This window comes from Phascolarctos cinereus, unplaced genomic scaffold (genome assembly GCF_003287225.1).
Source record: "Phascolarctos cinereus isolate Bilbo 61053 unplaced genomic scaffold, phaCin_HiC Scaffold_2;HRSCAF=192, whole genome shotgun sequence".
Lineage (NCBI taxonomy): Eukaryota > Metazoa > Chordata > Mammalia > Diprotodontia > Phascolarctidae > Phascolarctos > Phascolarctos cinereus.
The window spans coordinates 179,042,507-179,069,653 of NW_027555625.1; the positions used below are offsets into that span (position 1 = coordinate 179,042,507).

The following is a 27,147-nucleotide window of genomic DNA, read 5'->3' on the forward strand; positions in this document are numbered from 1 at the left end:
TATAGCAGAATTCCTACTGAAACCATATAATCAGTTTAGTACTGTCAATTTCCTTCTCTTTCTAATATCTCTTTATTTCTTTACTTTTTCAAAATGTGGTTTCTAATACTTATTTTTCTTTTCATCATGCTAGTCATTTCACCTTTTCTCTAAATATCATTGAAAATTGTAGCCAGAGATTTACTCAGATGCAATTGAAAATACATGTCCAGCTCAGCAGTGAGGCTCTCAGACCTAAGAAGGCTTTCCTTCTGCTACTCATTCCTGCTGCTCTCTTCTTCAGCTGTTTTATCTCTTGTTGAATTGTTTGTTCCCTCATACTTTGATTGGAACACTGCTGCTAAGCCCACATCCTTTCCCTTCTCACTGAACTCTTTTGCTACTGAAATACTTATTTAAGTAACTTCTCTACTGTCAGTATTTGTGCTTTCAGTACATTTTTAATCTATACTTTTTCTAGTATCAACTACCATTTTCTCTTCTGTTGGTACATGTTTAAAGATGTCTGAAGTTTAAAGCTTTCTCTATTATTGACCGTTTTAACCTATATTTACTTTTTCCATTAATTTTACATTTTTGGTTCTCTTTGTTTTATCATTGTGCTCCCCCCACTCTAATAATGATGATAAGAACTTATGAACACTTGTGAGATGACATTATAGGTATTATTATGAACATTTTACAGATGAGAAGAAATTGAGATTCTGCAAGGTTAAATGAGTTTTTCTTTTCTGTACATAGGGCCAGCCAACAAAAAATTACTGAGTTGCTACAACCCATCCAATTCACCATGTGCTAGGCAACCTAGTAGTGATCCTCTCCATATTTCAAGCTGTTATCCAACAGCATTTATTATATTCTTACTAAGTATCAAGCTCTTTGCTGTTTCTGATTATACAAAAACTAAAATAAAACAGCTCTTACCTTCAAGCAGTTCACATTTTATGGGAAGGAAAAATATGAAAATAGATGGGTAATCAGCTAACTAGATAACAGATAGATAGATATAATGTATATGTAAAAGAAATACAAATAACTTGGTAAGGAGGCACTAGCAGCTAGAGGATCAGAAGAACTTTCATACAGAAGCTATGATTTAAACTGAACCCTAAATAAAATTTACATATTCCAAGTTAGTCACTCAGTCAGTAAACATTTATTAAATAAATACTAGGGGCCAGGAACTCTGTAAATCACTAGGGATACAAACAAGGGAAAATAAAAACAGTCCCTGCCATATGAGGAGGTAGCAAGTAAATGGGGGAGACAACAAGGAAACAAAGATGTACAACCTATATACAGTATAAGTGGGCAATAAATTTAACAGAGGAAGCCATTAGAATTAAGTAGGTTTGGGAAAGGCTTCCCAAAAATGTAGGATTTTAGCTGGAAATTGTAGGTAGCCAGACAAATCAGGAAGTAGAAATGAAGAGGGAGAATATTGCAAACATAGGGGACAGTTAGAGAAAATACGCAGAACTGGGAGTTAGAATGTTGCGTTCCTGGAACAGCAAGAAGGTCAGTGTCACTGTATCAAAGATTACTTGAAAGAGGAGAGTGTATAAAATCTAAGAAAAAGGGAAAGATTAGAGGGGTTAGATTCTGAAGAGCTTTGAACACCAAATAGAGGATATCATATTTTATAAGGTCAAAATATGTACCTGATTTAGATATAAAGGATGATATCATAAGCAAATTAGGAAAACAAGGAATAGTTTACTTATCAGATCTGTGGAGAAGGGAAGAATTTTTGACCAAACAAGAGATAGAAAACATTTATCTAAAAGATCAAATGCATGAACACATTACAAAAGATTTTAAAATATATTATAAAATGGCAATTATTGAATCTATTTGGTACTGGCTAAGAAATAGAGTGACAGATCAGTGGAATAGGTTAGGGACACAAGCCAGTAGTAAATGACTAGTAATCTACTGTTTGATAAACACAAAGACTTCATATTCTGGGATAAGAACTCACAATTTGACAAAAACTGCTGGGAAAACTGGAAAACAGTATGGCTGAAATTAGGCATAGACCAATATCTTATTTCCTCTATAGGTTTATCATATCTAACTTTTCTAAAATTTTATTCACCTCCTTCTTTCTTGTTTTGTGGTTAGATTTATCTGGTTCTGAGAGGGGGAGGTTAAGGCCTCCCACTATAATTTTCCAGTCTATTTCTTCCTGTAAGTCACTTAACTTCTCCTCTAAGAATTTGGATACTCTTCTACTTGGTGCATATATGTTTAGTATATATTATTATATCATTAATATGTTGATATTAATTATATTTATATCAATCAATAATATATTTTTATTGATTGATTAATATTATTGATATTATTATGTTGATGTTATCTATGGTACATTTTAGCAAGATCTAGTTTCCTTCCTTATTTTTTTAAATTAGGACTATTTTTGATTTTGCTTTGTCTGAGATCAGAATTGCTACCCTTACTTTTTTTGTTGTTGTTGTTGTTTTACTTCAGCTGAAGCAGAACATATATTTTTTTAATTTTTAGTTTTCAACATTTATTTTCATAAGCTTTTACTCCCCCTTCATCCTCACCTCCCTCCCCAAGACAGCATACAGTCTGATATAGGCTCTACATATACACTCCTATTAAACATATTTTCACATTAGTCATATTGTAAAGAAGAATTAGAACCAATAGGAGGAACCACAAGGAAGAAGAAATAAAACAAAACAGAAAGGAAAAAAAGAGCAAATAGTATGTGAAGTATAATATATTCTCCTCCAGCCTTTTACACTTACTCTATGTGTATCTCTCTGTTTCAAATGTGTTTCTTGTAAACAACATATTGTAGGATTTTTGTTTTTAAACCACTCTGTTGTCTCATTTCATTTTATGGGAGAGTTCATCCCCTTCATATTCACAGTTATGCTTACTAACTGTGTATTTCCCTTCATCCTATTTTCCCCCTGTTTATACTTTTATCTTTCTTCTGACCCATGCCCTCCTCACCAGTGTTTTGTTTCTGACCACTGCCTCCTTCAATCTGCCCTCCCTTCCATCTACTCCTGTCCTTTCTCTTTTTTCCTTTTCCCTCCTACTTACCTATAGGCTAAGATAAATTTCTATACCCAGATGAGTGGGTATGTTATTCTCTCTTTGAGCCAACACTAATCAGAGTAGGATTCAAGCAATGTTCACCTCACCCCCTTCTTTCTCTCCACTGAAATAGATCTTTTGCTCCTCTTCGTGGGAGGGAATTTATTCTATTTTGCCTCCCCATTTTCTCCTTGAGTACAATCCTTTTTCTCACCCCTTAATTTTTTTTTTATATCATCACATTAAAGTCAACTTTTACCCCCACCCTTTGCCTATATATACCCCTTTTAACTGACCTATTACAGATTCGGTTCACAAGAGTTACAAGTATCATCTTCCCATGGAGTGTAAACAGTTGGACCATATTGAGTAACAAGTTTTGTTGTTTTTTCTTTCCTGTTTAACTTTTTGTGCTTCTCTTGAGTCTTGTATTTAAAGACTGAATTTTCTATTCAGCCCTGGTCTTTTCATCAGCAAAGTTTGAAAGTCTCCTATTTCATTGAATATCCATCTTTTTCCCCTGAATGATTATGCTCAGTTTTGCTGGGTACCTGACTCTTGGTTGTAATCCAAGCTTCTTTGCTTTCTAGAATATCATGTCCCATGCCCTCTGATACTTCAGTATAGAATCTGCTAACTACTGTGTAATCCTGACTGTAGCTCCTTGATATTTGTACTGCTTCTTTCTGGCTGCTTGCAGTATTTTTTCCTTGACCTGATAATACTGGTATTTGGCTACAATATTCCTTGGAGACTTCCTTTTGGGATCTATTTCAAGAGTGAATCAGTGGATTCTTTTAATGACTGTTTCCCCCTCTGGTTTTAGCAAATCAGGGCCATTGTCCAGGCTCTGTTTTTGATCATGGGTTTCTAGTAATCCAATAATTCTTAAATTATCTCTTCTTGAACTATGTTCCAGGTCAGGTGTTTTTGTTTTTGTTTTTGTTTTTTTCCAATGTGGTATTTTACAGTTTCTTCTTTTTTTTCCCATCATTTTGATTTTGTTGGATTTGTTCTTGATTTCTCATAGAGTGTTGTTTCTGAGGGAGACTGGTTAGAGCTCAGACAAGCTCCTGGTTTCTCTTCACCATCTTGACTCTGCCAACCCCCCATTTGCCATTTCCAAAATATAAATGGCTCTTGTAGTTTCCAATTGTGGCACATAAAATAATAATTCTTCTTTGATGGTATGAGCATGAATGTAGTAGACACAAAAAGGAAAAGGATCTGGCTATATTGAGTGATATCTATAGCTCCATTCAGATTCTTAGTAGATGTAAATGATATGCTGTTGTCAATTCTTCAATGACATGCTTCAAAATACTAAAAGAAAAATGATTTTAAAATTAAAATGTAAAGTTTTTTTAATATCTTTTTATATCACCATTTCCTCCTTCCCATTCTCAGACAGCCAAAGCATATAACAAATTGTACTTTTTTAAAGATAAAAAGAAGGAAAGATAAAAAGAAGGAAAGATAAAAAGAAGGAAAATCAATATAACCTATCTTGTAGACATTGAATATGACTGAAAATATGTGCAATGTGCTGCAGGCTTGTTTGCTTCCCACTTCCTCAAATAAGTAGTTTGGGCTTGTTTTCTCATATCTCATCTTTTGAGCCATATTTGTTGTTAATAATTTTGTAACATACACTTTTGATGTGAGTGTGCGTGTATGGTGATACTTTCCAAATATAATTTATTTTGGAAGGCATATTATCATTTGACCACATAACCAATTTATATTTTTTTAATTTTGTTTCATTTGATAAACTATCCCAACTATTGGCAGTTCATGTGACATAACTGATGTCTTTCCAATGTCTTCTTTTGAAAACTGATAAGCAATTTTATAGGATACTTTATGTCAAAATTCTTTTGAAAAAGCAAAACAGTGAGTGAAGTATCATAACTTCTTTTTAATTGAGTTTCCAACATAAAACCTAACTCATGTCTTTGGATGAATTTATAGGATGGATGGACATGAAGTGCTCTTTTAGTTTTTCTAGTTTGAGTCTTTTTTACAAAAAATATATTAATATAAGGGAAACCATGATATATAGCCCTCTTCATTCCTAGTTTTCTTCAATGTTGGATCTATGAAATATAATATAAACAAAATTAAATTAAGTATTTAATTAATTTGATATTTTGATACTAATTTATCTGATTTTATTGACTTGAAAAAATCTGCATAGAAATAAGCATATTATGTGGTGCATAAGATATTCAAGAAAATTAGCTGAGTAAAATAAGGTAGGTTTTCATGATTTATCCCATTTGAACACTCTTAATGACTTTTAAACCTTTTAATAGTTATGCAGATTAGAATTGTAGCTCAGGAGTCATGTACTTCCTGGAATTTGGCTATTGTTTCACATGGAGTCTAGTGACTTCCTACAAATAATGATTCTCATTTCTAATATCACTTATAACTTTCTTGTGAAGTTACTTTTGTTGAGAATGCTAATATATAATCGATTATGATAATACATAAATCCCATCTGTACAGCATGCTGGGTACACATTCTTTATTTCATAGTACTTTACAAAATGAAATTATGAAGTGAAAAACAAATAAAAGAAGAAACTTTTCTAGTCATAGAACATACAACACTGTGCATGACCTATAACACTATAAAATCTGTTAGCAGTAATAAGTTACTTTAGATAGCACACTTCAACAGTTATCTCAACCAATGGGCATGTTTGAACAAAAGGCCAAGATGCCTTACAGAGAGTTAAGAATTCTCACTTGAACTGTCTGGTTTTGCAAAACTTAAAGAAAATGACACACTCCCTTCCACATAATGATAAATGAAGAACTGCAGATGGGAAATATTAGAAAGCAATGTACAATTATGGGTCATCAATATGAGAACATACAACTTCAGCTTTTGTTGCATGAATGACTACGAGGTCCTGAGTTGTTCAATAGTTAGCCAGTAAAAGTGAATAAGCTTTCATAGGAAGAATGAACATGTACATTTTAATGGTGGGTCATCTAATAACTATAATTTCAAAGTAGTGGTGAATATAAATGACATTTGGAGATTTCTACAATAAAATTAATAGTATCTGAAATTTTTGGTGATCCTATTTGTAACAATCATAGTTACTACTAATACTACTGTGGTTTGTTGCCTATATTCATAATTGATGGATATTCTAAATTGTATTTAGAGGCTAGTAAATATGTTTGTATATTTTTCCATCCAATTTCACAGATTAACTTAAATTTTTCCTAGGTTTAGAACCTCATTATTAGATATCTCTTGAGCCCCTTTCATATAAAATACTATTTATATTCCAATGAATGCCATTAAATAATTATATCTATGGAGAAGGGAACAATCTTTGATTCTTCCTGTCCCACTGCTTTGGAATCATCAGACAATCTTTTCATTTTGTTATGCTCTTGTTGATTTTTAGTTTGTTGATTTAAAGACAAAATTTACTATTTATCATTATGTAGGATTATCCACCAGTAAGAATTAAGAAAAACAAGTGAAGTCATAATGTTAACTGAAGTCTTCAATCTAACCCAAGATTCTGGATTATCTGTAAAAGTTAATTATCTGTTAGGTCTCCTCACTCCTAAATGAACTTATTATTTCAGGTTTTCTTTTATTACTATTAGCTTACCCAATACTTCATAGTCTTTTGAGGAAAAAATGAATCCCCAGGGCCAGGTTCTCTAGAATTTGCCACTGTAGAAATGAGCAAAATCAAAATCTGTAGTTTATTTTTTTCATCTGGTCGCTGGATAACAGATGACCTTCAGGGAGCCCTCAGTGGGTAAATAGGTGTTAATTAGAGTTATAGAGGTCCTGGGTAGGATTCATTTACACCTTTAAAGGAGGGGAATTTAGAGTGACAGGTTCCAAATCATCCTCAAGTTCCAGTCAGAAATGTCATATTGGTTCATGCTATAAATAAAACTGGATCACCTTGGTTCAGGTAAAGGTGAGAAAGTTTAAAGAATGTTAGTCTAAGGTTCAAATTATTATAGATTATAAAGAGTACTTAATCTAGATAGAACAAATAATCAAAGAAAAAAGGAAAGAAATATTTGAGATGAGGAAAAGAAGAATCATTGTTAACAGTTTTGCATTGTGAAGATTGTGTGATAAAATAATGATAATAATACTAATAACAAAAACTGACAATTACATAGTGATTTAAAGATGGCATAGTATTTTACACATAATTCCTCATTCACATCTCAGAACAGACAAACAGACTGGAGAAAAACAACTTGGGTTCAAATTCTGACCCTGATACCTGTATGATATTGCTCAAGTCACTAAACATCAATTACCTTACATATAACATCAGGAATTTGGGCTAAATAGATTTTGAGGTTGTCTACATCTCTGAATCTATGATCTCATAAATCCTGTGTGGTAGTACTATGAGTGTTGGTGTTTCTGTTGTTCAGTTATTTTTCAGACATGTCTGACTTTTTGTGACCCCGTTTTGGGGGGGTTTCTTGGTAAATATACTTGAGTGGTTTGCCATTTCCTTCTTCAGCTCATATTACAGATGAATAAAATGAAGCAAACAGGTTAAATGACTTGCCCAGTGTCAGATAGCCAGTATGTGTCTGAGCCCAGATTTGAATTCAGGAAGAGGAGTTTTTCTGACTCCATAACTGACACTCTATGCACTGTGCCACCTAACTTTCCTAGGTGCTACGGTTTTAATATAGCAAATGAGATGACGCTGAGGATCTGAAAATTTATTTTTAATGAGTTGGACATGATCAGGCAGCTAGGAAGTGTTTGAGGCCAAAAACATGATTGATAATTGCCCAGACTTATGTCTTTTCCCTCACTAGTCTTAGAATCTCATGAAAACAGGGTTCATTTGAATTTGCTCCAAGTTTAATAAAATTCTCTGTATCTTGTAGGTTCTTAATAAATATATTTTTTAATTTGAAATTGAAGACAAGGATAAGAAGCTCTAGAGGTACCTAACAGGTATAAAGTTCTTTGTATAGCATGTGAATGAAGAACTTTTCAAGAACTAGAATCATTATATATTCCAATATGGAGGTAAAAAACAAACAAACATGCCTGAAGAAACCTACTACTGAGCTCAGAAGACACACATAGTTGTTGGTGTTTTCTGCTGAGGGTAGAAGGTAAATTGTATTTAGACATAACATGACTAATTGTGAGGTGTTTTTTTTTTTATTTTTTTTAATGACTTGAATAAATGGCAATCTGGTTTGGAAGCATCATGCCAACCATGCATTCTTAGACAGTGAATGGGGCAGACACCATAGAGTAAGTGCAAGCAAGTCTAACTGCATAGCAGTAGCATCTCAGATAAAAATCAGGGGCTAGTTGTATCTACACGTGACCTCCATCAGAACAATTAATGAAAAACATGCAGTGACAAAGGCAGTTCTTACATCAGTAAACTATTCCATTCATGGCTTCTTTTGGCATGAGCTAGTACAAGTTTTCTGCAGAATGACTGATTTATGGTACCATGATCAAAAAGGCAGATCTGTGCAACAGAAAGATGAAAGACAGCATCTATTGCCAATAACCCAGATGGGAACAATAGTTTCTCTCCTTTTCTGATGTTGCCTATCATTAGCCTATAAAAGCTACTAGCCAATCCTTTTGGGCTAGTGTTTCTAAACTGTCCAAGATAAAGAGAAGTGAGAGCAGAAGAGCCAGATTGTGTTATGGTAGATAAGTAGAGCTTGAGCGAGTCTTTTACAACTGTGGCCCTCTGTGCGGTGTGTGCTCCTGAGTAAATTCTTGCATCATTCTGTACTGAAATTTTGGGGTATTCTTAAGACACAGCATAAGTTGAGACACTTTTCAATGATACCATTTTATCACAATCAATGAATCAAAAAATATTTCTTAATTTTATACTATATTCAAGGCTCTATTCTAGGTACTAGGGATTAAAAAAAAAAGAGTACCAGTCCCTGCCCTTAAAAATTTGCATTTATTAAGGGGAATGTCATATACATACAAATGCATATATATGTATGTGTGTGTATACACACACACACACACACACACACACACACATATATATATATGTATATATATATATATATATATATATATATGCATGTATAGGCATATACAAAATAAATTTGAAGCAACTTATAGGAGGATAGAGGCATGAGTAACTTTCAGTATCAGGAATGGTTCTATTCAGGTGATACTTTAGATAACTGATGAAGGAAACTTGAGAGTTTAAGGGGCCAAAATAAATGACAGCATCATCACAGACGCTTGTTTCCTTACTGCTTTTGTGTGTGCATGTACATGTACCTGTGCTAGAAGGCATGCCGTTTTGGCCATCAGAGATCATAAGACTGTGGGGTTGCGAAGCTTACCACTTAATGACTAATTTTGAAGAGACAGGAAATGATTTTGTATGTAAGGTCTCCTACTTATTATCTGATTGAGTTTTGACAAGTCATTTACCCTCTATGTGCTTCAGTTTACTCCTCTCTAAAATGCAGTCACCAAGATCTGTTGAATTTATGAATCTTATAATCTTTTGAACAGAGAAGGACTATAGGAGTAGAATAATTTATTTCTTTGTGGAAGTTTTATTTTCCTATCCCTTTATATACAGTTGTATGAGTTTGTACATCCCACTAAGATTCTACACCATTGAATAGGACAATAGGAAGCTTTTTCTACCTTTATGTTGCTTGAAAACAGAAATCTCTGGTTGGAGTACTATTTCCTTTTGTCTGCCTCTTCATGGATAGAATGATCCAGGAAAATGATCTGAGCTGTTTAGACCATTCAAGGAGGTAGTCTTTAAGGAAACCCAACAACAAACCCTTTTAACTGAACATATAGGATGATAGAGGATTCAGAGCTGAAAAACATAGAGGCCACTTAGTTCAATTCCACATTTTAAAAATGAAAAACAAACAAACTAACCTATAATTTTGAAAGTTTATGCAATTTGTCCAAGGTCAAACAGGTAGTAAGTAACAGAAGTATGATGTGAAGCCTCTGACTCTAAAGTCAGTTTTCTTTTTTACTTTAATAAGTGCCTCAAATATATTTGAGTATGTTTCTAAAATTCTGCTTATCTTCACTTTCAGAAAACAATACCTATGGGAGAAAGCAATACCCTTAGAAGTAAGCTATATTCCTGGAATATATATTAGGAATTTGTAAAGATTTATTAAATATGGGGCAGCTAGGTGGCACAGTAGATGGGGCACTGGCCCTGGAGTCTGGAGGACCTGAGTTCAAATCTGGCCTCAAACATATGATACTCACTAGCTGTGTGACCCTGGGCAAGTCACTTAACGCTGACTGCCTCACCCAAAAAAAAAATCAAATGCATTCTTCATTACTAACTTCTACCATTTCATGTCAGAACAAATGTTGCTTCCAGAAAGAAAAAAAAATTTATTTAAAAGTTCTAAATGGAACTAGAGGACATTGGATAAGATATAGTGTCATCTCAATCAATTGTAGATAACAGAATAGTAGGAAAAGATGTCTTACATAATGACAGCCTAAGTGTTTTGCTTTTGGTAAAAATTAATGAATATTAATTAAAATGGGAAGGCTTAACTTAACTGGAGGCTTGCTAAACTTATCAAGTGAGTTTTAACAGGCTATTGAAGGATAAGGTTGATAAGTGCCCACTTGACATCTACAGAAAAATTGACCATGTATTAGGGCATAAAAAACATCACAATCAAATGAAGGCAGAAATATTAAATTTATCCTTTTCAGATCATGATGTAAGCAAAATTATATGTAATAAAGGGCCATGGGATGATAGATCAAAAATTAATTGTAAACTAAATAATCTAATCCTAAAGAATGAATAGGTCAAACAATAAATCATAGAAACAATCAATAATTTCATCAAAGAGAACAACAATAACAATAGAATATACCAAAACTTATAGGATGCAGCCAAAGCAGTACTTAGAGGCAATTTTATATCCCTACTTGCTTACATAAATAAAACAGAGAAAGAACAGACCAATGAATAAGCCATGCAAATAAAAAAGCTAAAAAAAAATTAAAAATCTGAAATTAAATAACAAATTAGAAATTCTGATAATCAAAGAGGGAGATTAATAAAATTGAAAGTAGTGAAACTAGTGAACTAGTAAATAAAACTAATGGATAGTTTTATAAAAAAAATAAACATTTGGTAAATTTATTAAAAATAAGAAAGAAGAAACCCAAATTACCAGTATCAGAAGTGAAAGCAGTGAATTCACCACCAAAAAAGGCAATAATTGGGATCTATTTTCCCAACTTTATGCCAATAAAATTGACAATCTAAGTGAAATGGATGAATATTTACAAAAATTTAAACTGCACAGCTTAACAGAAGAGGAAATAAAATACTTAACCACATTTTAGGGAAAAAAAAGTAATTGAACATGTCATCAATTACCTTTTTTTAAGAAAGAATCTTCAAGATCAGGTGGATTTACCAAAGATTTAAAGAACAATGAATTCCAATACTAAATGAACTATGTGGGGAAAAAAGGCAAAGAAGGAATCCTACCAAATTGTTTTTATGACACAGATATGGTGCTTATGCCTAAACCACAAACACACAGAAAAGAGAAAGAAAATTGTAGATCAATTTCCTCAATTAATATTGAAGCAAAATTTTAAAGTAAAATAGTAGCAAAGAGATTACAGCAACTTTTCTCAAGGATAATACACTATGACCAGGTAGTATTTATATGAGGAATCCAGGACTGGTTCAATATTAGAAAAACTGTTAGCATAATAGACCATATCAATAACAAAACTAATATTAATCATATGATTATCTCAATGGATGCAAAAAAGCTCTTGACAAAATACAGCACCTATTGCTATTTAAAAAAAACAATAGTAATCAATGGAGTTTTCCTTTAAATTAAGAGGAGTATCTATGTAAAGCTATTAGCAAGCATTATATAGAATGGGGATAAGCTAGAAGCATTTCCAATAAGATCTGGGGTGAAACAAAGATGTCCAGTATCAACAGTGTTATTCAATATTGGACTAGAAATGTTAGCTCTAGCCATAAGAGAAGAAAAAAGAAAAACTTTTAACACAAATGAAATCAGATCTAAAATATTGTAAAACCATTAATTGCTCAAAGGTAGGCCGAGCTAATATAATAAATATAGCAATTCTACTTCAATTAATTTACTTATTTAGTGTCATATCAAACTACCAAAAATTGTTTTATAGAACTAGAAAAAAAAAAAACACAATTCACCTTGAAGTACAAAAGGCCAAGAATATCAAGGGAAGTAATCGGAAAAAAATGCAAAGGAAGGTAATCTAACCATACTAGATCTAAAACTATATTATAAAGTGGCAATCATTAAAACTACTTGATACTGGCTAAGAAATAGAATGATGGATCAATGCAATCATTTAGGTACACAAGATGCAGTACAAAATGACAATAGTAATCTACTGTTTGATAAACACAAAGACCCTAACTTCTGGGATAAGAACTCACTATTTGACAAAAAAAAAAACTGCTTTGAAAACTGGAAAAATAGTATAGTAGAAACTAGACATAGACCAGCATATTACACTATATACTAAGATTAAGTCAAAATAGGTACAAGATTTAGACATAAAGGTTGATACCATCAGCAAATTAGGAGAGCAAGAATAGTTTGCCTGTCAGATCTGTGGAGAAGGGAGGAATTTTTGACCAAACAAGATACAGAACAACATGAAATGCAAAATGGATGATTTTCATTACATAAATTTTTTAATTGCACAAATAGAACCAATGCAACCAAAATGAGAAGGAAAGCAAAAAGCTGGGAAACAGTTTTACAGCCAATGTTTCTGATAAAGGCCTCACTTCTCAAATGGATAAAGAATTGAGTCAAATTTATAAGAAGCATCTCATTTCCCAACTACTAAATGCTTAATGTATATGAATAGGCAGTTTTCAAAGGAAGAAATTAAAGCTATAAATAGTCACATGAAAAAGTGCTCTAAATCACTATTGATTAGGAAAATGCAAAGTAAAATGACTCTGAATTACCACATCACACCTATCTGATTGTCTAATGATAAATGTTAGAGAAGATGTAGGAAAATTGGAACACTAATGCATTGTTGGATGTTGTGAACTGATCCAAACATTCTGAAGAGCAATTTCAAAGTATACCCAAAGGTCTATAAAACTGTGCATACCCTTTAATCCTGTAATACCACTAGCAGGTCTATATCCCAAAGAGATCATAAAAAGGGGGAAAGGACTCACTTGCACCAAAATATTTATAGCAGCTTCTTTTGTGTTGGAAAATAATTGAAAATTGAGGGTATGCCCATCAATTTTGGAATGGCTGAACAAGTTGTGGTATATGAATGCAATAGAATATTTGTGCTAGAAAAATGATGACCAGGCAGATTTCGGAAAAAAAAAAAACCTGAAAAGACTTACATGAACTTATGCTGAGTGAAGTGAGCAGAACCAGGAGAACATTGTACACAGTAATAGCAACATTGCATGGAGATCAACTATGATACCTTCTAGTAGAGTCAGATCATTTTATAGATGAGGAAACATATTCAGAAAAAAGGAGTTACTTATGTAGGGTCATAGGTAGTAATAAACAGATTCAGGATTTGAACCTAGCTACTTTGGCAACAAACCCATTATTCTTTCTAGCAAAGTACACTTATTTTATTCCATTTATCTTACCTATTCTATTTTTTTTTCCAGAAAGTGGGTATCGCTGGTACTTTGACCCAGTTTGTTAGCATCATTCCTTTTCATTCTAATCTATTAATTAATAATTCAATAACATTACTGTGTGGCAGTAATGTAGTGCTCACCACTGGAAATTCAATGACAAAAAACACATATGGGATTGCATTCCCTTTGTTCTTGCCTCTTACTCTTCATTGTTCCACTCCTAAACATCTCTCATAATCCTTATTGAGAGAAGATCCTACTTAACTACAAGGTTACTTGCTCAAGGCACTTCATTTTTGGCAGATAAAAAAGCATAGTTTAGCAAAAAGTATACATGATTTTTGATCAACAGAAACCTTGATTTGAGTCCCACCTCTGGCACAGGCAGTATTACCCTAAATGAATCACATTTCAGAGCCTCTGTTTTACCATATATAAAACCATCACAATAATGCTGTTATTGACTTGAAGAGTTGTTTTGGGTTAAATCATTTACCATATATAAAAAGATCTTTGTAAACTTAATGTCCTATATAGAGGTCAGCTATCATCATTATTGGTCTCTTTTTCTTCTTCATCCTCATTTTGCCCAAGTATTTAATATTTGATGTGGAATTTACAAATGGACACAAAGTAATAAATATTAGCCTCACAGTGATCATTGAAACCAAATGGAATGAGATTGCCTCAATCAACATTCAACATGCATTATTCCAGAAAGAGCATTGTCCTGAGTGTTAGAGATTTTTTACTAAAATGCAGCAATGGAACTGTTTAATTTATTTTAAAAATCTACTTAAAAGAAGAAATAGTACATGTCATACATATAAAAGTAAGTAAACTGCTTATGCTCTTTTACCCTTGACCTCATATTTGGGAGTAGATCCCAAGAAGACTAGAGACAGAAAGAAAGCTATACATGAAAATATTCATAAAGCTTCGCGTTTTGGTTTTAGGTAAAAAGTAAAATCAAGATGAGTACACAACAATTGAAGAAAGACAACATATAACAGTACATGAAATCAATTAAACATTGTTTTTTGTGTCTGTTTTTGGCAATTGGGATCAAGTGATCAGTCATTTAATCTTGACTAACTCTTTGTGACTCCATGGACCATACTGTCCATGGGGTTTTTTTGGCAGAGATATTGATTTATCATTACCTTCTCCAGTGGATTAATGTCTTCAGGGAGTAAGTGACTTGCCCAGGGTCACACAGCTAGTATGTGTCCAAGGCCAGATTTGAATTAATATTTTCCTGACCCCAGACCCAGTACTCTATCCAATGAGCCATATAGCTGCTTCAAATGAAAAATTAATATGTTACAAAAATGACAAATGTGAAGAATTCAGAGAAACTTAGGAGGACTTGTATGAACTGATGTTAAATGAAATAATCCAAACCAAGAAAACAATATAAAAGATGATTATAGTAATGGAAAGGAAAGAAATACTGAAAAAATAGAAAAAGATAGAATTCTCAAAATATAATGGCCAATCATAACTCCAGAAGACTGAAAATGAAACACTGTTCTATTTCACAGTAGAAATCACTGGACTACATGTGCAAAATTAAATAAATGCTGTCTTCCACAACCCTTGTGTCAATTTGTTTTGTTTTGCTACATATCTCATTATAAGGGATGATTCTTTGGAGTAGGAGGTTTGATTTCTAAGTGAAAATGATGTAAAAATAAAGGGAAAATTGAATGTCAGCATTCTGAAATATTCTTGAAATATTAAATGATCCAACAGTTATTTTAAGATTTTTTCATCCTTCACAGCATCTCACACACAAAAAAAATAATTATTCTACTAAGGCATGGTATGCTTACAATGCACATTGATACATTGTACCCACAGCGACAAAATCACAAATCCTTTAAGTGTTGACATATAGCTTCCAAAATACGGACCCTCATTCATAGTAGCACATCTGTTTTTCATTTCTATGAACTGTTTGCTGTATTAGATTACAAGGATGGATAAAAATTTCCCTTTAGTTTATTAAGGATTTTTAGGAGATGGTAGTTTAGTCACTCTCTAAAAGGCTTGCCAATGATCTTGGCATGAAGAAGAGATTAATGATGTAGCACTGGGTTCCATAAAGGATGTCAAACATATGGGCCATTACTCTAGCCAAAAGATGTGAGCAATTCCTTGGCTGTACCACCTATTATATGATTTTTTTATAATTCAGAATGCTTCAATTGATCTTCATATACCAATGTCATACTATAAAAATAGAAGGATGTTAAGCATTACATTAATTTTTTTCACTTTTTATAGCATAGTCACATGACTGGATTTTTCCCCCCAAGAACTGCACATTATTTATCACTCTTCACTCTTTGTCCCCTAGGATCTACCAGTTCTTAAGTTATGAGACTTTCCCAGAAGGATGCTTTGGACTACATTCATTAAAAAGATGTGAGAATCTTTCCAGTTCTGCCAGCTTTGAGGCAACATTTTAATCACTGCTAATGAAGGTGATGATTTAGTGGGTGAGGAAAATGACTATTAGAAAGAATGATTAGCCTGTATATGCACTTCATAGGCGATCTCCTTAGAAGCTTAGTCTGTGTCTAGAGTGATCCATTTCATTTCACATTTGGAAATTATTCTGGAGACAGAAGTAAAGTTAATAGTTCAAATTTTACCAGGGATGTTGTGACTCTAAGCCTAATGTGCTTTCTCCCCACACTATACTTTCTGCAAACATTCCCGGTCAAAAAAAAAAAAAGATGGCAATCAAGATATACACAATCTAATAGAATTCAGTGTTCAAGGAGTCAGGAAAAATAGATTTCTAACACTTATTAGTTATGTAGTCATAGATAAGTCATATATCCTCACTAAAACTCCATTTTACTTACTTGTAAAATGGGAATAATTCCAACCACATACTTCACAAATTCATGTACTCAATACGTATTTGTTGAATTAATGATTGCATAAATGAATTTGAAAATAGTGAAGGGAAGAGACTTCTTTAACAGCATGAAAAATACTCACCCTTTGTGAATTACTTTTTCCTGTGAGTTTTATATGTAAACATCCTCTGGCTTTTCAATACAGTTGAATCCAATTGAATATTTATTAAGCATCTGTTACATATAAGAGATTGTGCCAACTTCTGAGTATACTTAAAAAAGGATGTTACCTTGACCACTTTTCCCTATTGACTAGCAAAGATACAGTTGCTTTCCCTTATTCAAAGATCTTCCAGTCCCTGTGCTATCATCATTTGTTAGTAGAGTATCCCTAATGGAAACTTGATGAACTGTATCTATTGTGCATATAATCAGTTGGTTCCATGAGTTTGGTTTAGGTAGGTATGTTATCTTTAGTGATATCTACTAAATGGTGAACATAGTTTTCTGACTCCTGCTGAGCTTGGAGGAGATTAGGTGATGATAGGTAAGCTAGTTTCTCCTTTTTCTAAAAAGACTGACTGTCAGATTGTCTTAAGCATATTGCCTTATAAGACATGATGGTCATTCCATTATATTTACTCTCAATCATTCATGCTTGACCATATGTGTGTATTAAATGATTATTCTCTGTTTCTGACATCACACTGATGAGATGATCCAGTTCATGACGCATTATGTTCTTTAAGTTTTAAAAAGGAGTATTTGTAATGTGCCATTGAATCATTTAAGAGATACATATCCCAAGCAAGACCAATTTTATATTCCTTTGGTTTGTATGAGGTTTCAATCATTTGGAACTACCATACTTTGCTAAATTTTCACCAGAAGGTAAAAATATCATTTGCCAGTTGAAAATCTCCCATTTATCAAATTATTCTGACTTCAATAATGCTCAGAATTCCTATCCTTGTGAGATTTTACAAAATTACAAAAAAGTATGTTGTAGTGAAAGTGATAAACCTCAGTTTGGAAGGGAAAAAGACATTACGTTTTACGACAATTCTACTAACTTTCATTATGTGCTAGGTGCTAGGGGAGGCCCAACAATGTCAATGAGTACACTGAAAGCATAGGGAACATCTAATTCAATGAATAGAGGAAGAAAAGGCACTGTTGAAATTAGGAAATTATGGGTAATGTAGTTTGGCCAAAAATATAGAGCATACACAGAGGAATAGTTTATGTCAACTTGCAAAAGCAAAAGGTACAAGGCCTTGATTGTTTGGCTAAATAATTTGAATTATATCTGATAGACAATGAAGAGTTAATGACAAATTTTAAGTGCAGTTGTTACATGCTCAGAGTTGTTCATTAAGGAGATGACATTGACTTTCATTTGTAGAATAGTCTGAAGTTGGGAATATGTGCAGGCAGGAAAATCAAGTAAAAACTTGCAATAATAGTTCATGGGACAAGAAAGGAGTCCTTAAATTATGATGGTGGCAATGGGAATAGAAACAAGAAGACTGAGCTGATAGAGATTGAGGAGGCAGAATTTATAGGGCCTCTACTTTTCACTGATTTCTTAACTAATTTTTCTGTCTCCTGCATTCTCATTTGTTTGCAGGCTCTCCTTTGTACTTGGGCTGCACTTCATCTTTATGATCAGTTTTGGAGCTCTTGCCTCCTTAATGAAGCTTTTCTTTATGCCTCCAGTTGAATGTGATCTCTCCCTCCTGACACTTTCTTAGATCAATGTAACTGAATATTTCCTTCCTCTATCCCAATTGCTCTATTGGTTAGTGATACTCGTTTCTGTTCTGCTACCAACAACACCCAAGAAGGCGAGCTCTTTTTTGGTAAGTAATAAATCACTTTTATCTTCATATGACCAGTGTCTAATGCAATGTCTCAAATATGCTTTGATACTTTGCTAAATCTGGCATAACTATCAGTATTCTTTCCAATTATATAAATTGTAAGCCATCCTCATCTTCTCATCCTATTTGACTCTGTTTTGTGTTTTCTGCTAAATCTTTGGTTCTACCCAAAATTCTGAGATCCTTCTTCTAGATATTTTTAAGTTATATGGATATAAACAGAAAATAAAAGTCATCCCTATTTTCTCAGTCACAAAGCTCTCTGATGAAATTCTCAAGCTATTTTATTCCTATGCAATTGCTTGTTGGAAATATGCTGAAATGTACGGAAGCATACTCATGCTGACCAGACACCACCTCTCCATTGCTTTTGGGGTGACATACATACAAACATATATGCTGATACACACACATACACTCATACATATATGTTGGTGTGTATGTATATGTGTGTTTTACATGGTTTATATTTGTATATATTATGTATACACACATCACACAAGGACTACGCAAACATATATATATGCAAACACAAACACATATAGTCTATGTACATTGCAGACATATATGCACCCATATATACATATATTGTGTATATGCATTTGGAATATAGATCATATGTATGTGCATAGCTATATAGATATGTACATATCTATGACTAGGCTCACCCACATTTCAGTTCTATGAGTTGTCCAAAATTAATCTGACTCTAGCTTAGACCCCCACATATAAACCTATAAATTCTACTCCATCTGTTCCTTCTATTTTTTTTTCTTTTTAGTTATTTTTATTTTCTCATCTAGCATACTAGACATGGTGATGTTACAGTCCAAATGTGTTAGTTCTATTGTCATTGATGGGGAAAAGAGCTTCTTAAGGAAATCTTTATAGACTTTTTTCTCTTTTTTATTGTCTTGTTCTCAGTTTTATCATTTAATGGCCTTTTGATGATCTTACATAGATGGATTCACTTACCAAGTTTTCTGTGGGAAAAAGGTATTCTTCCTTCTGCTTCTCACATTTTCTAAAAGATAGCAGTATTTATAATAAGGCACTAATATCTTTCTCTAAAAGGTTTTATAAGCATATTTTTATCTTTAATTGGTGTCATCTTTGGCCATATTGGCAACAAGATCAAGTACATACTGAATAAAGCATTTTCTAAACTTTTTTTCATGTATTTTTTGTAGCAATTAATTCACATCTGTATATCTTTCTTTGAAGATGGACTGCCTAGCTCTCAGGTGCCCACAGGGCAGTGGCTGGGCTGCCAGGTGCCATGGGACATGCATGGGGTGGCATGGACTCAGGGAGCATGAGGCCCAACCAGAGCTGGGGCTACAGTGTGTGTGGCCTGGAGGAGGCCAAAATCCCACCAAGACCCTGCTGACCTGGGGAGTTCTCAGTTCCTTCAGCATGTTGGGGAAACCGAAAGTGCAAACAAGGTGCTATCATGGATGTGTTAGTGGAAGATGACATTTGTGTTCTGAACCATGAAAAGACTCAGATGGGAAATATAATCACTCCTATGTAAATAGATGAGTCTATGGCTTTCCACTTTGTTCTTGTCACTGCATATGAGGTTATCAAAAAGACACTGAAGGGTTCAGAGAAGGAGAATGCCCTCTTAATGAAAAGAATGATTTCTGGAAGAAAGTTTCTTAAAACCCAATTAGATGAAGAAACAAGCTGAATAGGACAAGAACAAGCAAAGAAGGCTTATCATCCTTATTGGGAGGTCTGCCTAGACAGATAATTTGAAAGGCAAATTTGATAAAATGAATAAAGCCAACTCTGAATATTTGAAAGTATTAAATGAACAGCTACATAATAAAGAAGTAGAACTTCTCCAGCTGAGGACCTAGGTTGAGACTCAGCAAGTGATGAGGAATCTAAATCTATCTTCATCTAACTAGGAGGTAGAAAAGTTCAACAAAAACCTGAAAATTCATGGTTTGGAACAGGAGCTGGAATGGATGAGAAAGGAATGCACTAATCTAAGAACACAGCTGCAAAAATCCAAACACAAGAATCAGTTTCAAGAAGACAATATTAATAACACAGATTTCCAAAGACCAAACATTCCAAGTGATAACATGTAACACACCTGCTGGGGACTCAAGAGAGAAATGTCTAATTTACATCTTGTGACTCAAGTGCAAGCTAAACTATTATGAAAATTTTAAACTCCATCTACCATCAAAAAGGCCATGTATTTTCAAAGGCTGATTTTCTCAAGTATGAATGCAGACTCAAGGAAGTTATTCCAATCCACTGAACATCCTGCTAGGAGCAAAAGTAGAGCTTGTGCACCAGCCCAATGTGTTGAAAACCTAGTGAAGTACTGTGCGAACATACATTTTAATGTTTTTAACTATGACGTACAAAAAACATGCTACTCTTTTACCTAATGGAAAAGCCTTCTGTAGTGCCATGGTTCTCCTCTGTCCAGAAATAGATAACTTTATTGGAGAGAGGAGGTCTCCAGTTGTGGGCAGATAATGAGAGAGTCATCCCTAGTGGTGCTACAAAATTTCAAGATCAGAATTCTTATGGCAGAAATTAGAAGACAATCTATGGGTATTCCCAAGCCCCCTAAAGTCTAGTGAGACAACATTTGTGGAAAGTAAAAGTAAAACAGCTTCCCCCAACCTGCTGATAGAACCAACTACCTGTGTAATAACAAATTGGCAAAAATTATTTCTCATGTGACTGCGTATTCTTATTTATGTCTTATCTCTAATGTAGCTTTACTGGTATTGCTGTTCCTTAACCAAAATTCAAGATTTTGCTTTTTTTTTTACAAGTAGTAAAACTGGCTTGGATAACATTCTGAACTATACAAAGATGAAATCATATTTTTGATTTAAATAAATTATTTTATTTGAATATAAAAAAGAAAATGGAATGCCTCAATTTCTGCATCAAAATCCATTATCGTATCTTTTTTTCATTTTGAACACCTTATTAAAATAGATCAGATGAAAATTCCCTCAAACACCAGCCAAATCTTCTTCTCACATTTACTGTTTCTTCTAATTTACTATCAATTAGTTAGCATACCTACTGACATTATAACATTATTAACCAGGTATTGCCTATTTTTATATATATATATAACCAACTCACATTCAGTCATATTATTGCCTCAGAAACAGTAGCTGCTTAACAAATGTTTTTCATTAAATACTGAAAGTGCTCAATCATTGTTTTGACCAATTATCCCCAGGGTTTCTTAAACTTTTTCCACTTGCAACCCCTGCAGCTCTTCTTAGACTATAGGCTGCGTCCCCACATGGGGTCATGACCCACAATTTAAGAAGCAATAACCACAGATATGGAGCTTTGCTTTTATTTAAATATAATTCAATTGAATGTCAGCCTAGGAGCATTCCCTGAAATCTGTTTTTGTACTGTCTAACAAAGCTACAATATCTGTCCTTCAACTCATTGTTGGAACTAAGTAAATCAAGACCTAATCAGGGCACTTTGTCATAAGCTTTCAGAGGAGAGCATTCATCAAGTAAGGGAAGAAAGGAAATGAGTTGAAACTTCCTGCATTGGCCCTGTGATATTTCTTATCTCTACAATAAAGGTATATTATTACCGCTTTTTTGTACTTCAGAGAGAAGATAAAGTAATGAAATTTGCATTACAAGAAGCTCTTGGGCTAACATTTTATTTGCAGCTACACAGACACTAAATTTGGTCTTTTCTCTTTTCATGAAATAATCTTCTCAATGCTAAAATCATTACCTGTGCTCATTCATCTCTACTATGGTCATGTCTCCTCACTAGTTATATTCTTGCATAAACATTTTCTTCAGGCATTTCTAAATCTTCACTGCAATATTATAACTATACCAACACTTTCTTTCTTGATATATTTTTAATTTTGGTCTCGAAATCTCCCATTTACTTTATTTTATATAATTGCTACCATCTACCTCCTTTTGACTTTTGTTCTTTGTCACCATTGTCTTTCCTTTTGAAAGGAGTGATGCTCTCCCTTCAGATTACAATGCTCTTTTCTATTTTAAATATTCTAAGACTAAGATTTGAATTGAGCAATATAATAAAGAATATATCTCTCTCTGTGTGTGTCTCTCTCTCTCTGTCTCTCTCTCTCTCTCTCTCTCTCTCTCTCTCTCTCTCTCTCTCTCTCTCTCTCATATTTCTTTCTCTTCAATATTATGAGAATCTGCTGGGCCAACTTCTTTAGTTAGCTTGATGAAAGAATCCTATAATTTTTCTTTTTGTAAATTAAGCCTCAAAATACTCATTTAATCAATATGTCACAGTATCCCAACCTGTGATGAAACCACTTTAAATCTCTGTTTAAAAATGTTGTTAAGGTTGGTGAAGTGAAAATGATGGAGGAAATCTTTGGAGGTAATAATCATGCCGTTCTAAAGTTCATGAAAAATAAGAAAAGGGAAGTCAGGCATAGCCTGACATGTACTCCCTACTTTAGTAGAGCACATTTAAAAGATATATAGAGTTCATGGCTTAGGGCAATAAAACTGAAGAATAAAAGGGCAGAAAGGTAAAAATAATGAGGTATATTCACCATGGAGAAGAGAAGACTAAGGATGAGGGACAGAGTGACACGGTACATGGCAACTACCTTCAGGTATTTGAATTACTCCTACATGAAAAAGGAATTAGATTGATCAGGTTGGCCCAAGAGGACAGAACTAAAAGCAATGATTGGGAGTTATACTGGGGCAAATTTAAATTCCACTGAAACAAGATGTTATTCTTAGGCTAAGGTCTGTGGGAAAGATCTACAAATATGACCCATGTTCATAGTTATTTTGTACCTGGATATGTAGTTATTAAATGGCTTGTTCTTATGACCCCAATTAAAGAGGACAACATTTTTTAAACAAATCTTTTCTTTTAATTTACTGATTCTTTTCTTTTTTCTAATTACATTTACCCCCAAAGGTTCTTCCCCATCTACGCCTATGGAGGCATTCCCATAGAACAAATACTATTTTCGAAGACAAAAAAGAGTATTAAATCAGCATAATTGATCAATAAATTGAAAAGTACAAAAATATGTACACTGTATAACACTTGTGCAACACTTCCATGAAGGGATGGGTTGAGGGTTTCTTCACATATTCACAAATTAGGGTTCCTCATTTGAATCATGTTTCATTCATTTTTTAATTTTATTGTGTGTACAGTTGTTCTTATTATTTACATTCTTAAAACCATTGTGTGTATTGTTTATTTGGGTTTTTTTAGAACTGCTTATTTTTTCTTCATAAGTTCATGTAAATCTTCTAATGCTTCTCTGTTTTTTATCACACATCATTTCTCACAGCACAGTAATATTCCATTATATTCATGCATCACAATTTGTTTAACCACAATTTTTTACCAATGCCTGAAAGATTAGCTTTCTGCCTTGTCCCAGGAAAGATCCCTCTCTATTGTTTGTACTCTATTGTCTCCATATGCCACAAACAAAGAGAAAAGAGGAAATATAAGGACAAGGTCAACCATAGGTATTTGTGAGAAATAAATGAGAAATTAAATCTGGCAAATATGTTTTAACAAAATAAAAATGCACATAATTAAGATAAAGTAAAGCATCCACTTATCTGGTTTTTAAAAAATTTTTCAGCCCTCAGGCTACTGAAATGAGTGCCCAAGATAAAAATGCACACACACACACACACACACACACACACACACACACAGACACACCCCTCTGCTTTTTGACTAGTTAGAAAACATCTCTAATCATATTAGAGAAGGTAAATGCAGATGTAGAAGTCACTGACTGCTGTAGTATTTGTCTTGTCATGAGATGACTTCCACCTCCCATTTCTTCTCTCCTCTTATTCTGGAACCTCAGTACTCCCCATAATAACCCATAAATGTGGGGGAAAAAACCCTTCATCCCTCCTTTATAAAATCTGAATTTTCTTTAATTTCCTCTCTTCACCATAAATTCAAGAGTTTTTGTGACTAGCAAGTGGTAAGAACCACTTGCAGGAGGTTCTTACACATATGAAGTAAACCTATGTGTTCATGATAATGTATTTAGTCATTTATTTATCAAACATTTGTTAAAAAGTCATTTATAAAATTACAAGTACTAGAGATAAGAATTAAGACTCTTTCCCTGCCATCCCTTTTGGTTTTCTCCCAGTGAGAAATTTCTTCAACCATTAGGATATAAAAATAAAAACTGATATAAATTCCAACTTCTATCTTACTGGGATGACATTGGTTTTATACAGATAATTATAATGCAAGGTGGAGAATAAAGACAGCAAGAGGGAGAGCAGAAAAAGTCTGAAATGAAAATTTGAAGAAGGAAAGAATAGCAGCATTTGGAGTGATTTGTGCATGTCAATGAGTGGCATAGGCTGTGTCAGAAGGTAAGGAATACCTCAATTGCAATTGGATCTTGGGAAAAAATGTAGAGGTTCTTTTCCATAAGAAGTTTCTGGAGGAGTGGATTGATGTCAAGGACAGTGTTATCCAATTCAATGGGAGAAATAACACAATTTAATATGGATGACACCAGCAAGACAGGTGAGGAGAGAAAGAAAGGTTAGGGATAAGATAAGGAAGGGGGTGCCAGGAATAGCCTGCTCTGTGCCCTCTACTTTGTGAAAGCATATTTTAAAGAGTTCAGATGTGAAATGGGTAGAGTTCATGGCCTGAACAGCTCAAGGGAGATTCAGCTCAAAAAAAAAACAGAAAGAAAGAAAGAAAAAAGAAAGGAGTTGGAGGAATTGATGATATTTTACTGGGTAGACAAAATATTTAGTGGAAAAGAACAGCAGAGGAGAAGAGGAAGAAAAGTGGAGAAGAGGTATTTCAGAATAATTTTAGGCATTGCCACAATATGTTTTTCTCAATCGTGTTATTTTTCAGGGTGGTAAGAATATTGTTGTCCCAATAATACTATAAGGCAGTTCTAAACTTTCCCATGGGTAAAACTGATGTGACTTCATCTTTCTTAATGGAATAATAGCAGGCATCTCCTATTCCTCCAAACATAGAAAAATAAAATAAAATCATTGATTTAGAGCTGGAAAGGTCCTTAAAGAACAACTGCCCTGTTTCACTGATTGAGTCTGGTGGGGGAAAGGATCTATTTCATGGCTAAGTAGTGACAGAGTTATAAACTGCTATATATGATTTCATTCTAAAATCAAGTACTAACCATACTTCTTCACTACATCTCCTCATTTTCTTTGCAATACATTATGTATTTTATACATGTTTTTGAAATGTTAAATAGGTTGACAAAACAAAATTCCCTGTTGCAAAGCATTGACATAATAGAATTTCACTTATAATACATACATACTTAGTAAGTAAATTTGTTTAAAATTAAGATCCAGCCCCTGACCAGCAGCTTTCCAGGGTTCTGTTATATTTCATTAGTCCTCTGTAGTCTCATCATTCTCTAAAGTGGCATCTTCTAAGGTGATCACTACTAAAATTTCATCTAAACTATATCACATTCTAAATTCATGGAACCTAGAGAAAATGGTTACATTATTTGCCAAAAAAAAAGTCAGAATATTATAAAGGGAATTTTTCTTTGAATTCTAGGTGATACTTGAAACCATTCAAAATCACTGCCTCTTGATTTTCTCAAGGAATACTCTATCATACCTTGAAAGATGAGCTATAGACCAATTTACTGACCTACTAGGACACAGAGTAACCCCTATTGAATTGCATTTTCTATGATCTTAGGGCCACCAGATGGATGATAACAGAATTAGGAACAGCAATGAGTCATGTTATAAATTATCTGAGAGCATAGTTGGGGTTTTTTGTCTGTTTGTTTGTTGTTTGTTTTTGAAACAAAATCAACTAGAGCACAAAAGAGGCCCAGAACATATGGATTCATATCAACACAACAGTAGTTTTAGGGGAAATGGTAAAGGAGGACTAGATGTCATTTAATATAATGGAAGGGCCAAAAAAACAAATAGTGGTCTTAGGGTCAGTAAGACCAGGTTTCAATTCCTTCCTCTGACTCCCAATAGCTGCATGACCAAAGGTTGGTCACCTAAACTTCTTGAGTTCATTTCCTTATTTGAACAATAAAGAAGTTGGAGCAGATGGCTCCTGTGGTCCCTTCCACTTCTGAATCCATGGTCTAGCATAGAGCCAAGATAATGGAGAAAAGCCAGTAAGTCACCTGAGCTCTCCCTAGTTTCCCTCAGAAATAATGTTAAATCAAGCCTCTAAATGGATTCTGGAGCAACAGAACCCACAAAAAGAACAAAACAATTTTCTAACCTAAGGTAACTTAGAAGGATTTCATTAAAGATCTATCTCAATTGGTAAAAGAGGGAGCACAACCCAGTGCAGATAGTGTCTAGGCAGCCTTTGGGAAGCTCTTGCCACAGGACATCAGGAACCAACGCCCCTTGATTGTGGCTCCGTAGGCCAGTGACACAGCAGGCCAGCTGTGAGGCATCCAGCCCTAGAGCAGAAGGCAAACTTCCAGCAAGGGATGCCTGGCAAAACGGGCTCGACTAGGCCAGGCCACCACATCACAGTGGGCAAGCCTCCAGCACCTGAAGCCCTGGAGCAAAAAGGGCAGTGAACAGGCCCCAGTGT

General features: G+C 33.9%; 1 pseudogene; it reads left to right on the forward strand.

Moving 5' to 3' along the window:
• The first annotated feature begins 19,987 nt into the window (after positions 1 to 19,987).
• LOC110207170 (5-azacytidine-induced protein 2 pseudogene) lies at positions 19,988 to 20,711 on the forward strand (annotated as a pseudogene).
• Positions 20,712 to 27,147: the final 6,436 nt, after the last annotated feature.